Source organism: Arachis ipaensis, chromosome B1 (genome assembly GCF_059453495.1).
Source record: "Arachis ipaensis isolate K30076 ecotype BB chromosome B1, ASM5945349v1, whole genome shotgun sequence".
Lineage (NCBI taxonomy): Eukaryota > Viridiplantae > Streptophyta > Magnoliopsida > Fabales > Fabaceae > Arachis > Arachis ipaensis.
The window spans coordinates 81,045,608-81,057,797 of NC_142436.1; positions in this window are offsets into that span (position 1 = coordinate 81,045,608).

Genomic DNA, 12,190 nt, shown 5'->3' on the forward strand with positions numbered 1-12,190 from the left:
CCAGGGATTGTTCGAGCCTGGACATCACAATTTCGTGCATCAGAAGGCTGGCGCTGAACGCCCAGACCATGGCCAAAACTGGCGTTCAACGCCAGAAATACAGCAGGACTGGCGTTCAACGCCAGAAATGGGCAAGGATCTGGCGTTGAACGCCCAAAATGGGCAGGATCTGGCGTTGAACGCCCAGAAAGAGCACAGTTCTAGCGTTCAGACGCCAGGAGCAGACAAGGAGCTGGCATCCAGTTTCACTCCAGCTTCTAACTCTGGCACTCAAGTGCCAGTGAGGGATCAGACACACACAAATGCTGATAACAACCCCTCTAAAAAGGCTTCTTCAACCACTTCTGTAGGCAATAAACCTGTAGCAACTAAGGTTGAAGAATATAAAGCCAAGATACCTTATCCTCAAAAACTCCGGAAAGAGGAGCAGGATAAGCAATTTGCTCGCTTTGCAGATTACCTCAGGACTCTTGAAATAAAGATTCCATTTGCAGAAGCACTTGAGCAAATACCTTCTTATGCCAAGTTCATGAAAGAGATCTTGAGTCATAAGAAGGATTGGAGAGAAACAGAAAGAGTTCTCCTCACTGAAGAATGCAGTGCAGTCATTCTTAAGAGCTTTCCTGAAAAGCTTAAAGACCCTGGGAGCTATCTGATACCATGCATATTAGAAGATAATTGCACCAAGACAGCTTTATGCGATCTTGGGGCAAGCATCAACCTAATACCTCCATCCACTATCAGGAAGCTTGGCTTAACTGAAGAAGTTAAACCAACCCGGATATGTCTCCAACTTGCTGATGGTTCCACTAAATACCCATCAGGCGTGATTGAGGACATGATTGTCAGAGTTGGGCCATTCGCCTTTTCCACTGACTTTGTTGTGCTGGAAATGGAGGAGCACAAGAGTGCTACTCTCATTCTAGGAAGACCCTTTCTAGCAACTGGACGATCCCTCATTGACGTCCAACAGGGGGAAATAACCCTGAGAGTCAACGATGATGAGTTCAAGTTGAACGCTGTCAAAGCCATGCAGCATCCAGACACATCAACAGACTGCATGAAAGTTGATCTTATTGACTCTTTGGTAGAAGAGATCAACATGGTTGAGAGTCTCGAATCAGAGTTGGAAGACATATTTAAAGATGTTCAGCCTGATTTGGAGGATTCAGGGGACATGAAAGAGCCTCTGAACTTTCTTCTGAAAGAGGAAAAACCTCCTAAACCCGAGCTCAAGCCACTACCACCATCCTTGAAATATGCATTTCTGGGAGAAGGTGACACTTTTCCAGTGATCATAAGCTCTGCTTTAAATTCACAGGAAGAGGAAGCACTTATTCAAGTGCTAAGGATACACAAGACAGCTCTTGGGTGGTCCATAGGTGACCTTAAGGGCATAAGCCCAGCTAGATGCATGCACAAAATCCTATTGGAGGATAATGCCAAACCAGTGGTTCAACCACAGAGGCGGCTAAATCCAGCCATGAAGGAAGTGGTGCAGAAAGAGGTCACCAAGTTACTAGAGGCTGGGATTATTTATCCTATTTCTGATAGCCCCTGGGTGAGCCCTGTTCAAGTCGTCCCAAAAAAGGGAGGCATGACAGTGATTCATAATGAAAAAAATGAACTGGTTCCTACAAGAACAGTTACGGGGTGGAGCATGTGTATTGACTACAGAAGGCTCAATACAGCCACCAGAAAGGATCATTTTCCTTTACCATTCATAGACCAGATGCTAGAAAGACTAGCAGGTCATGATTGTTACTGCTTTTTGGATGGCTACTCAGGTTATAACCAGATTGCAGTAGATCCCCAGGATCAAGAGAAAACAGCATTCACATGTCCATCCGGAGTGTTTGCTTATAGAAGGATGCCATTTGGGCTATGTAATGCGCCTGCAACCTTCCAGAGATGCATGCTCTCTATTTTCTCTGACATGGTGGAAAAATTTCTAGAAGTCTTCATGGATGACTTCTCAGTATATGGAGACTCATTCAGCTCCTGTCTTGATCACCTGAAACTTGTTCTGAAAAGATGCCAAGAAACCAACCTAGTTTTAAACTGGGAAAAGTGTCACTTCATGGTGACTGAAGGAATTGTTCTTGGGCATAAAATCTCAAACAAGGGAATAGAGGTGGATCAAGCAAAAATAGAGGTAATTGAAAAATTACCACCACCTGCCAATGTTAAGGCAATCAGAAGCTTTCTGGGGCATGCAGGATTCTATAGGAGGTTTATAAAGGATTTTTCAAAAATCGCAAAACCTCTAAGCAATCTGCTAGCTGCTGACATGCCATTTGTGTTTGACACCAAGTGCCTGCAGGCGTTTGAAACGCTGAAAGCTAAGCTGGTCACAGCACCAGTCATTTCTGCACCAGACTGGACATTACCATTTGAGCTAATGTGTGATGCCAGTGATCATGCCATTGGTGCAGTATTGGGACAGAGGCATGACAAGCTTTTGCATGTCATTTATTATGCCAGTCGCGTTCTAAATGATGCCCAGAAAAATTACACAACCACAGAAAAAGAACTACTTGCAGTGGTTTACGCCATTGACAAGTTCAGATCATACTTAGTAGGATCAAAAGTGATTGTGTATACTGACCATGCTGCTCTTAAATATCTACTCACAAAGCAGGATTCAAAACCCAGGCTCATCAGATGGGTATTACTTCTGCAAGAGTTTGATATAGAAATAAGAGACAGAAAAGGGACAGAGAACCAAGTGGCTGATCATCTGTCCCGGATAGAGCCAGTGGAAGGGACGTCCCTCCCTTCTCTTGAGATCTCTGAGACGTTTCCTGATGAACATTTATTCGCCATTCAGGAAGCACCATGGTTTGCCGATATTGCAAACTATAAAGCTGCAAGGTTCATACCCAAGGAGTACAACAGGATACAAAAGAAGAAATTAATTACTGATGCAAAGTACTACTTGTGGGATGAACCTTATCTCTTTAAGAGATGTGCAGACGGAATTATCCGTAGGTGTGTGCCTAGAGAAGAAGCACAGAGGATCCTGTGGCATTGCCACGGATCTCAATATGGAGGCCATTTTGGAGGTGAGCGAACAGCCACCAAGGTCCTCCAATGTGGCTTCTATTGGCCCACACTCTATAAAGATTCCCGAGAGTTTGTACGTAATTGTGACAGTTGCCAAAGAGCTGGTAACCTGCCTCATGGTTACGCCATGCCTCAACAAGGAATCTTGGAAATTGAGTTGTTTGACGTATGGGGAATTGACTTCATGGGACCTTTCCCACCATCATACTCAAACAATTATATTCTAGTGGCAGTTGACTATGTATCAAAATGGGTTGAGGCTATTGCCACACCCACCAATGATACTAAAACAGTGCTGAAGTTCCTCCAGAAACATATCTTTAGCAGGTTTGGTGTCCCTAGAGTACTAATCAGTGATGGGGGCACTCACTTCTGCAATAAACAGCTTTACTCTGCCATGGTTCGGTATGGAATTCGCCACAAGGTGGCCACTCCATATCATCCACAAACCAATGGGCAAGCTGAAGTCTCTAACAGAGAATTAAAGAGAATCCTGGAATGGACAGTAAATACCCGTAGAAAGGATTGGGCACGGAGCCTGGATGATGCTCTGTGGGCTTACAGGACGGCATTCAAGACCCCCATAGGGACATCTCCATACCAACTCGTGTATGGTAAGGCATGTCACCTGCCTGTGGAACTGGAATATAAGGCCTATTGGGCAACCAGATTCCTAAACTTTGATGCCAAATTAGCAGGAGAAAAACGATTGCTCCAGCTAAATGAGCTAGAGGAATTCAGATTCACAGCTTTCGAAAATGCCAAGCTTTATAAAGAAAAATAAAAAAAGTGGCATGACAGAAAGCTGTCATCTAGAATCTTTGAACCAGGACAGAAGGTCCTGTTGTTTAACTCTAGACTCAGGCTATTCCCCGGGAAACTGAAATCCCGGTGGAGGGGACCATACGTGATTACAAGTGTGTCACCATATGGTTATGTGGAGCTTCAAGATATTGATTCTAATAAGAAGTTCATTGTCAATGGACAGAGAATCAAGCATTATCTTGAAGGCAACATTGAGCAAGAATGCTCAAGGCTGAAGCTAGATTAAAAGCTCAGCAAGGTCCAGCTAAAGACAATAAAGAAGCGCTTGCTGGGAGGCAACCCAGCCATGGGGCAACAATCCTCTAAGCATTTTTGCCCTATTTCTATTTTTATTTTTATTTTTTTATATAGAGTTCATTGATAACAAGGTAAATAATCATTTACAGAAGACCTCAGCACACAAAACAGAGAAAAAAATCTCACTGGCAAGAAAACACCAGTAAAAGTGCATTTTGGGCGTTCAACGCCCAAAATGGGCATCCACTGGGCGCTGAACGCCAGTGAAGGTAGCAGCTGGGCGTTCAACGCCAGAAAGGGGCACCCACTGGGCGTTGAACGCCAGTAATGGCAGCAGCTGGGCGTTGAACGCCCAGGAGAGCAGCATTTGGGCGCTGAACACCCAAAACAGGCAGTGTTTGGGCGTTCAAACGCCAGGACAGCAGGGAGGAGACAAATTCATTTTTCCACACGTATTTCCATTTTAATTTCAAATTTTATGTTTCAATGCATGATTTTTACATGAACATGTTAAGAACCCTGATTTCTAAAATCCTTAATTTCTAAAAATCCCTCTTTCCAAATTCAATCCAAACTCTTTTCAAAACTTTTCTGAAAACAAATCTATCTTTTTCACTCAAAAATCTTTTCAACTAATCCATATCTTTTTCAAATCTCCATATTATCTTTTTCAAAATTCAGATTTATCTTTTTCAAAAATCTATCATATCTTTTCAAAATTAAACTATATCTTCAATCTTATCTTTTTCAACTTAATCTTCTTATCTTATCTTTTCCAATTTTTCGAAAAACCCACCCCCCATCCCTTTAAATTTGGGTTCGGCCTCCCTCCTCCTCCATCAACGATTGCACCTAGCTCTCCTTCTATCCATTTCCTTTCTTTTCTTTTGCTTGAGGACAAACAAACCTCTAAGTTTGGTGTGTTTATCCGAGATCACTAAGATCATGGCTCCTAAAGGAAAATAACCCACTCCAAGAGGCAAGAAAGAGAGCGTTCCAAAACCACTTTGGAATCAAGGGAAGTTCTTATCTAAAGAACATTCAGACCATTATCTTAAAGTAATGGGTCTGAGATCAGTGATCCCAGAAGTTAGATTCAATCTGAAAGAAGATGAATATCCGGAGATCCAGGAGCAAATTCGAATCAGGAACTGGGAAGTCCTAGCTAATCCTGAAACGAAAGTGGGAAGGAACATGGTCCAGGAGTTCTATGCTAATATGTGGCAGACTGACAAGCAAAAACTATCTGGAACTGCCTTCTATGAATTTCGGACCATGGTCAGAGGGAAGATTGTTCATACCACCCCTGACAAGATCAGAGAGATCTTAAAGCTACCTCAGCTAAAGGATGATCCAGACTCCTTCAACAGGAGGATGATGAGAGCAGACATTGACTTGGATAAGATTCTAGAGGACATATGTATCCCTGGAGCCAGGTGGACCACCAACACAAAGGGTGTCTCAAATCAACTCAAGAGGGATCTCAAACCAGTCGCCAGAGGATGGCTGGACTTCATTGGGCGTTCTCTGTTGCCTACTAGCAACCGTTCTGAAGTCACAGTTAAAAGAGCAGTGATGATCCATTGCATCATGATGGGAAAGGAAGTGGAGGTTCATCAGCTGATTTCAACTGAACTCTACAAGATTGCTAACAAAAATTCAAAAGAGGCCAGGTTGGCTTATCCAAACGTGATTTCTCTGCTCTGCAAGGACGCTGGAGTAAGGATGGGAATAACTGAGTATATCCTAATTGAAAAGCCAATCACCAAAGCATCAATGGAAAAACAACAAGCACAGGAGGATCCCATCAAGAAGAGAGCACAGGAGTTCCTCCCAGAGATCCCTCAAGCCGAATACTGGGAGTATCTTGAGACGTCCGTTACCAAGATACGGGAAGCTATGGAGCAAATAATAAAAGAACAGAAGGAACACAGTCAAATGCTGACCTATATGTTTAAAGAACAAGAGGAGCAAGGGCGTGACTTAAGGGAATTGAAGCGCCAAAAGTCTTCTCTTGTAGGACCAAGCACCCCAAAGATCAGAGGAACCCCCGTTCCCCCAGAATAAAAGTTGTTAATTTCCAATTTCTGCCTTAACTCTGTGACAGTGTCCTTATAAAAGTTTACCTTAGGAGTCATATAGTAGTAATTAGTATCTATTTTGATTTTATCTCCAATGAAGCTATAGTTTATTTTTCTCATCATCAGCAAACATGAATAAAGTAGTAGATCTTTTGAATAAGAGGCAATAAAATTTCGAGTTTTAATAAGAGAAATTCTAATTAGTTAAATGTGGTGGCAATGCTTTCTGTCTTCTGAATGAATGCTTGAACAGTGCATATGTCTTTTGAATTTGTTGCTTAAGACTGTTAAATATGTTGGCTCTTGAAAGATTGATGAACATGAGACATGTTATTAATAATCTGAAAAATCATAAAAATGATTCTTGAAGCAAGAAAAAGCAGCAAAGAACAAAGCTTGCAGAAAAAAAAAAGTGAAAAAAAATATAGAAAGAAAAAGAAAAAGCAAGCAGAAAAAGCTAAAAGCTCTTAAAACCAAGAGGCAAGAGCAAAGAGCCAATAGCCCTTAAAACCAAAAGGCAAGGGTAATGAAAAGGATCCCAAGGCTTTGAGCATCAGTGGATAGGAGGGCCACGAAGGAATAAAATCCTGGCCTAAGCGGCTAAACCAAGCTGTCCCTAACCATGTGCTTGTGGCGTGAAGGTGTCAAGTGAAAACTTGAGACTGAGCGGTTAAAGTCAAGGTCCAAGCAAAAAGAAGAGTGTGCTTAAGAACCCTGGACACCTCTAACTGGGGACTTGAGCAAAGCTGAGTCACAATCTGAAAAGGTTCACCCAATTATATGTCTGTGGCATTTATGTATCCGGTGGTAATACTGGAAAACAAAGTGCTTAGGGCCACGGCCAAGACTCATAAAGAAGCTGTGTTCAAGAATCATCACGCTGAACTAAGAGAATCAATAACACTATCTGAATTCTGAGTTCCTATAGATGCCAATCACTCTGAGCTTCAATGGATAAAGTGAGATGCCAAAACTGTTCAGAAGCAAAAAGCTACTAGTCCCGCTCATCTAATTAGAATCTGAGCTTCAATCAAAAACTCTGAGATATTGTTGCTTCTCAACCTATTAGTCTTCTATTTTATTTGTCTAGTTGCTTGAGGACAAGCAACAGTTTAAGTTTGGTGTTGTGATGAGCGGATATTTTATACGCTTTTTGGGGGTTAATTTCATATAGTTTTGAGTATGTTCTAATTAGTTTTTAGTCTATTATCATTAGTTTTTAGGAAAAATTCATATTTCTGGACTTTACTATGAGTTGTGTGTTTTTCTGTAATTTCAGGTATTTTTCTGGCTGAAATTGAAGGAGCTGAGTAAAAATCTGATTCAGGCTGAAAAAGGACTGCTGATGCTGTTGGATTCTGACCTCCCTACACTCAAAGTGGATTTTCTAGAGCTACAGAACTCGAAATGGCATGCTTCCAATTGCGTTGGAAAGTAGACATCCAGGGCTTTCCAGCACTATATAATAGTCCATACTTTGCACAAGAATAGACGATGTAAACTGGCGTTCAACGCCAGTCCTCTGCCCAATTCTGGCGTCCAGCGCCAGAAAAGGATCAAAAGCTGGAGTTGAACGCCCAAACTGGCATAAAAACTGGCGTTCAACTCCACAAATGGCCTCTTCACGTGAATTACTTAAGTCTCAGCCCAACACACACCAAGTGGGCCCCAGAAGTGGATCTCTGCATCATCCATCATAGTTTACTCATTTTTTGTAAACCTAGGCTACTAGTTTAGTATTTAAACAACTTTTAGAGACTTAGTTTGTATCTCATGACATTTTAGATCTGAACTTTGTATTCTCTGACGGCATGAGTCTCTAAACCCCATTGTTGGGGGTGAGGAGCTCTGCTGTGTCTCGATGAATTAATACAAGTATTTCTGTTTTCCATTCAAACACGCTTGTTCCTATCTAAGATGTTCATTCGCGCTTAACTGTGATGAAGGTGATGATCCGTGACATTCATCACCTTCCTCAAACCATGAACATGTGCCTGACAACCACCTCCGTTCTATATCCGATTGAATGAGTATCTCTTAGATTCTTTAATCAGAATCTCCGTGGTATAAGCTAGAATTGATGGCGGCATTCATGAGAATCCGGAAAGTCTAAACCTTGTCTGTGGTATTCCGAGTAGGATTCAAGGATTGAATGACTGTGACGAGCTTCAAACTCCTGAAGGCTGGGCGTTAGTGACAGACGCAAAAGGATAGTAAATCCTATTCCAACCGGATCGAGAACCAACCGGTGATTAGCCGCGCTGTGACAGAGCGCGTGAGCGTAGTTTTCACTGGAAGGAAGGAAGGTAGCCATTGACAACGGTGATCCACCAACACGCAGCTTGCCATAGGAGGACGTGCGTGCGTGAACAAGAAGACAGAGGAAAGCAGAGATTCAGAAGACAAAGCATCTCCAAAACTCCAACATATTCTCCATTACTGCATAACAAGTAACCTTTAATCCATGCTCTATTGCTTATTTGCAGTTCAACTGATAAACATAATTGACTTCTTGACTAATATTTACAAGATAACCATAGATTGCTTCAAACCAACAATCTCCGTGGGATTCGACCCTTACTCACGTGAGGTATTACTTGGACGACCCAGTGCACTTGTTGGTCAGTGGTACGAGTTGTGAAAAGTGTGATTCACAATTCGTGCACCAATAACTTAACTCTTGTTTTGAAAAGATGCCAAGAAACTAATTTGGTGTTGAATTGGGAAAAGTGCCATTTCATGGTTCCGGAAGGAATAGTTCTTGGGCATAAAGTGTCATGTAGAGGTATAGAAGTTGATAAAGCTAAAATAGAAGTTATTGAAAAACTCCCTATACCTGTTAATGTGAAAGCAGTAAGAAGTTTTCTTGGGCATGCTGGCTTCTACAGAAGGTTCATCAAAGACTTTTCAAAAATAGCAAAACCATTGAGCAATTTACTAATGAATGATATCCCCTTCATTTTTTATGACAACTGTAAACATGCCTTTGAAACTCTCAAGAGAAATCTCATTACAGCACCAATCATCACACCCCCTGATTGAAATTTACCTTTTGAACTTATGTGTGATGCAAGCAACCTTGCTATTGGTGCTGTATTGGGGCAAAAGAAGGACAAATTACATCATGTCATATATTATGCTAGCAAAGTGTTGAATGAAACACAGAAAAATTATACCACCACTGAAAAAGAACTTTTAGCAATTGTATATGCATTTGATAAGTTTAGACAATACTTGATCGGTTCAAAAGTTATAGTATACACTGACCATTCTGCTCTCAAGTATTTAATGTCTAAACAGGATTCAAAGCCAAGGCTTATTAGGTGGGTGTTGCTGCTACAAGAATTTGATATTGAAGTGAGGGATAGGAAGGGAAGTGAAAATCAAGTAGCAGATCATCTATCAAGAGTGCCACAAGAAGCTAAGCAAGATAAACCACAGCAAGTAAATGAGAACTTCCCTGATGAACACCTCTTCCAAGTTCAACAAACACCTTGGTTTGCTGACATAGCAAACTACAAGGTAGGAAGGAAGATACCTCAAGAATTTTCCAAGCAATAAATGAAGAAATTACTCAATGAAGCAAGGAAGTTCTTGTGGGATGAACCTTTTCTATTCAAGAGATGCTCTGATGGAATGATTAGGAGGTGTGTCCCTGAAAGTGAAATGAAGGACATACTATGGCATTGCCATGGCTCAGCATATGGTGGACACTTTGGACCAGAGAGAACAGCTGCAAAGGTACTACAGAGTGGGTTTTATTGGCCAACTATCTTCAAGGATGCCAGAGAGTTTGTTCACCAATGCATTGAATGTCAAAGAACTGGAGGATTGACAAAAAGAAATGAGATGCCTCAAAATTTCATCCTGGAAGTGGAGCTGTTTGACTTATGGGGCATTGATTTCATGGGACCCTTTCCCCCTTCCTACTCTTTTAGATATATCTTGGTGGCAGTAGAGTATGTCTCAAAGTGGGTGGAAGCCATAGCCACAACCCCTTGTGATGCACAAATTGTCCTCCAATTCCTTAAAAAGCACATTTTCACAAGATATGGAGTGCCCAAGGGTCTTGTTAGTGATGGTGGTGGTCACTTTTGCAACAAACAGATGGAGAAACTCCTCCACAAATATGGAGTAATCCATAAAGTAGCCACACCTTACCACCCTCAGACTAATGGCCAGGCTGAACTAGCAAATAGGGAATTAAAGAAGATCCTAGAGAAAACAGTAGGAAGCACAAGAAAAGATTGGGCTAGGAAGCTAGAAGATGCATTATGGGCATATAGGACAGCTTTTAAAACTGCTATTGGCAAGTCACCCTTTCAGCTATTGTATGGCAAATCCTGTCACCTCCCTGTAGAGCTTGAACACAGAGCTTTTTGGGCCACTAAACTCCTCAACCTTGATTCTCAAGCTGCAGGAGAGAAAAGGTTGTTACAACTAAATGAGTTGGATGAATTCAGGCTAGAAGCCTATGAGAGTGCTAAGATATACAAGGAAAGAGCTAAGAGGTGGCATGATAAGAAGATCACAAAGAAGGAGTTCAAGCCAGGACAGCAAGTGCTCCTGTATAACTCAAGGCTTAAGATCTTCCTTGGCAAACTTAAGTCTAAGTGGACTGGCCCATACTTGGTGACAAAGGTTTTTCCTTATGGGAGTATTAAATTGCTAGATGAAGCAACAAAGAGTCAATTCACAGCAAATGGTCACAGAGCAAAGCTGTACTTGGGAGGACAATGGGATAAGGAAAAAGAGGTTCAGAGCCTACAGCCTTCTTGAAAAGAATTGAAGGATGTCAAGCTAGTGACATTAAAAGAGCGCTTGTTGGGAGGCAACCCAACCAGAGGTAGTTTTCTTTTCATAGCCTTTTCAATAAAAATGTTGAATATTTGGTATGCATTGCAAGGAGCTAAGTTTGGTGTTACACACCAAAACAATTTAAAGGAGAATGAAGAATTATAAGTTTGGTGTTCCACCAAAACATCATTTAAAAACACATTCTCACTTCTTGCACAATACTAGCTCCAAGCAATCAAACTGATTATTCAATTACTTAATTGCTCTCTAGTTTTAACTTCATAACCTTTAGCAAGAACACAAGATTTTACATATAGTTAACCAGTTGCATCAGAGGAAGTGGCAAGGAACTAATTTTAGTGTTCCCACACCAAATTAAATCCAAAAGCCGCACTCAATTCATGCATACTAACCAGTCACCTAAGGGCTTGAGAAGCAAGCAACTTTTGAGAATTATGCAGGGAACTAACCACCAATTGAAGACATTATGCACCATGACTCAAAAGGGGACCAGCAGAAAGAAGGACAAAAGAACTGCAAACCAATAGGTTGTATCTATACTTAACTTCAGCTGTTGAGAGATGCTATGATTTATATCTTGCTAAAGTGTTCATCTAGTACAAGTAGAATCAATTTTTTTTGAAATAAATAAGCTAGTCTAAGTGTGTGCTTGTGTGTTTACTTTCACTTAACTAAATGCAAGCTTTGTCCCCTGCATCTGTAATTCAATAAAAGAAATGTTTGGAATGTGAAGTAAGATAGTTCTTTGTTAGCGGGAAGTTTAATAATAGTGAGTGGTGGTATGTATGTGTGATTGTATGATAGCTCACTTTTAGGGAATAAAAGGACTAGACTGTCTCCTTTTAAGTAGAAAATAGCTCACTGTCTATGAATCTCAACAAGATAAAAGTCCTTGACTAAAAAAAAGAACAAAAAGAGAAAAGAAAAAGCTAAAGGTGGCAGCAAGACAAAAGAAGAAAGAAAATAAAGCTAGACACCAATAGCTTGAACCATAGAATATATGCCTCTGGTGTTTTTGTACTAGGATCTGCTTGGATTATTAAGTTCTTTGGAGTGCATCAACACTTGGTAACTTGGGTTAACTAACTCGGGATTATCAACTAAAAGTCCACTATCAAGAGCAACCTAGTTACAAGGCATTTAGTAACCCAAAAAGGTGCTGG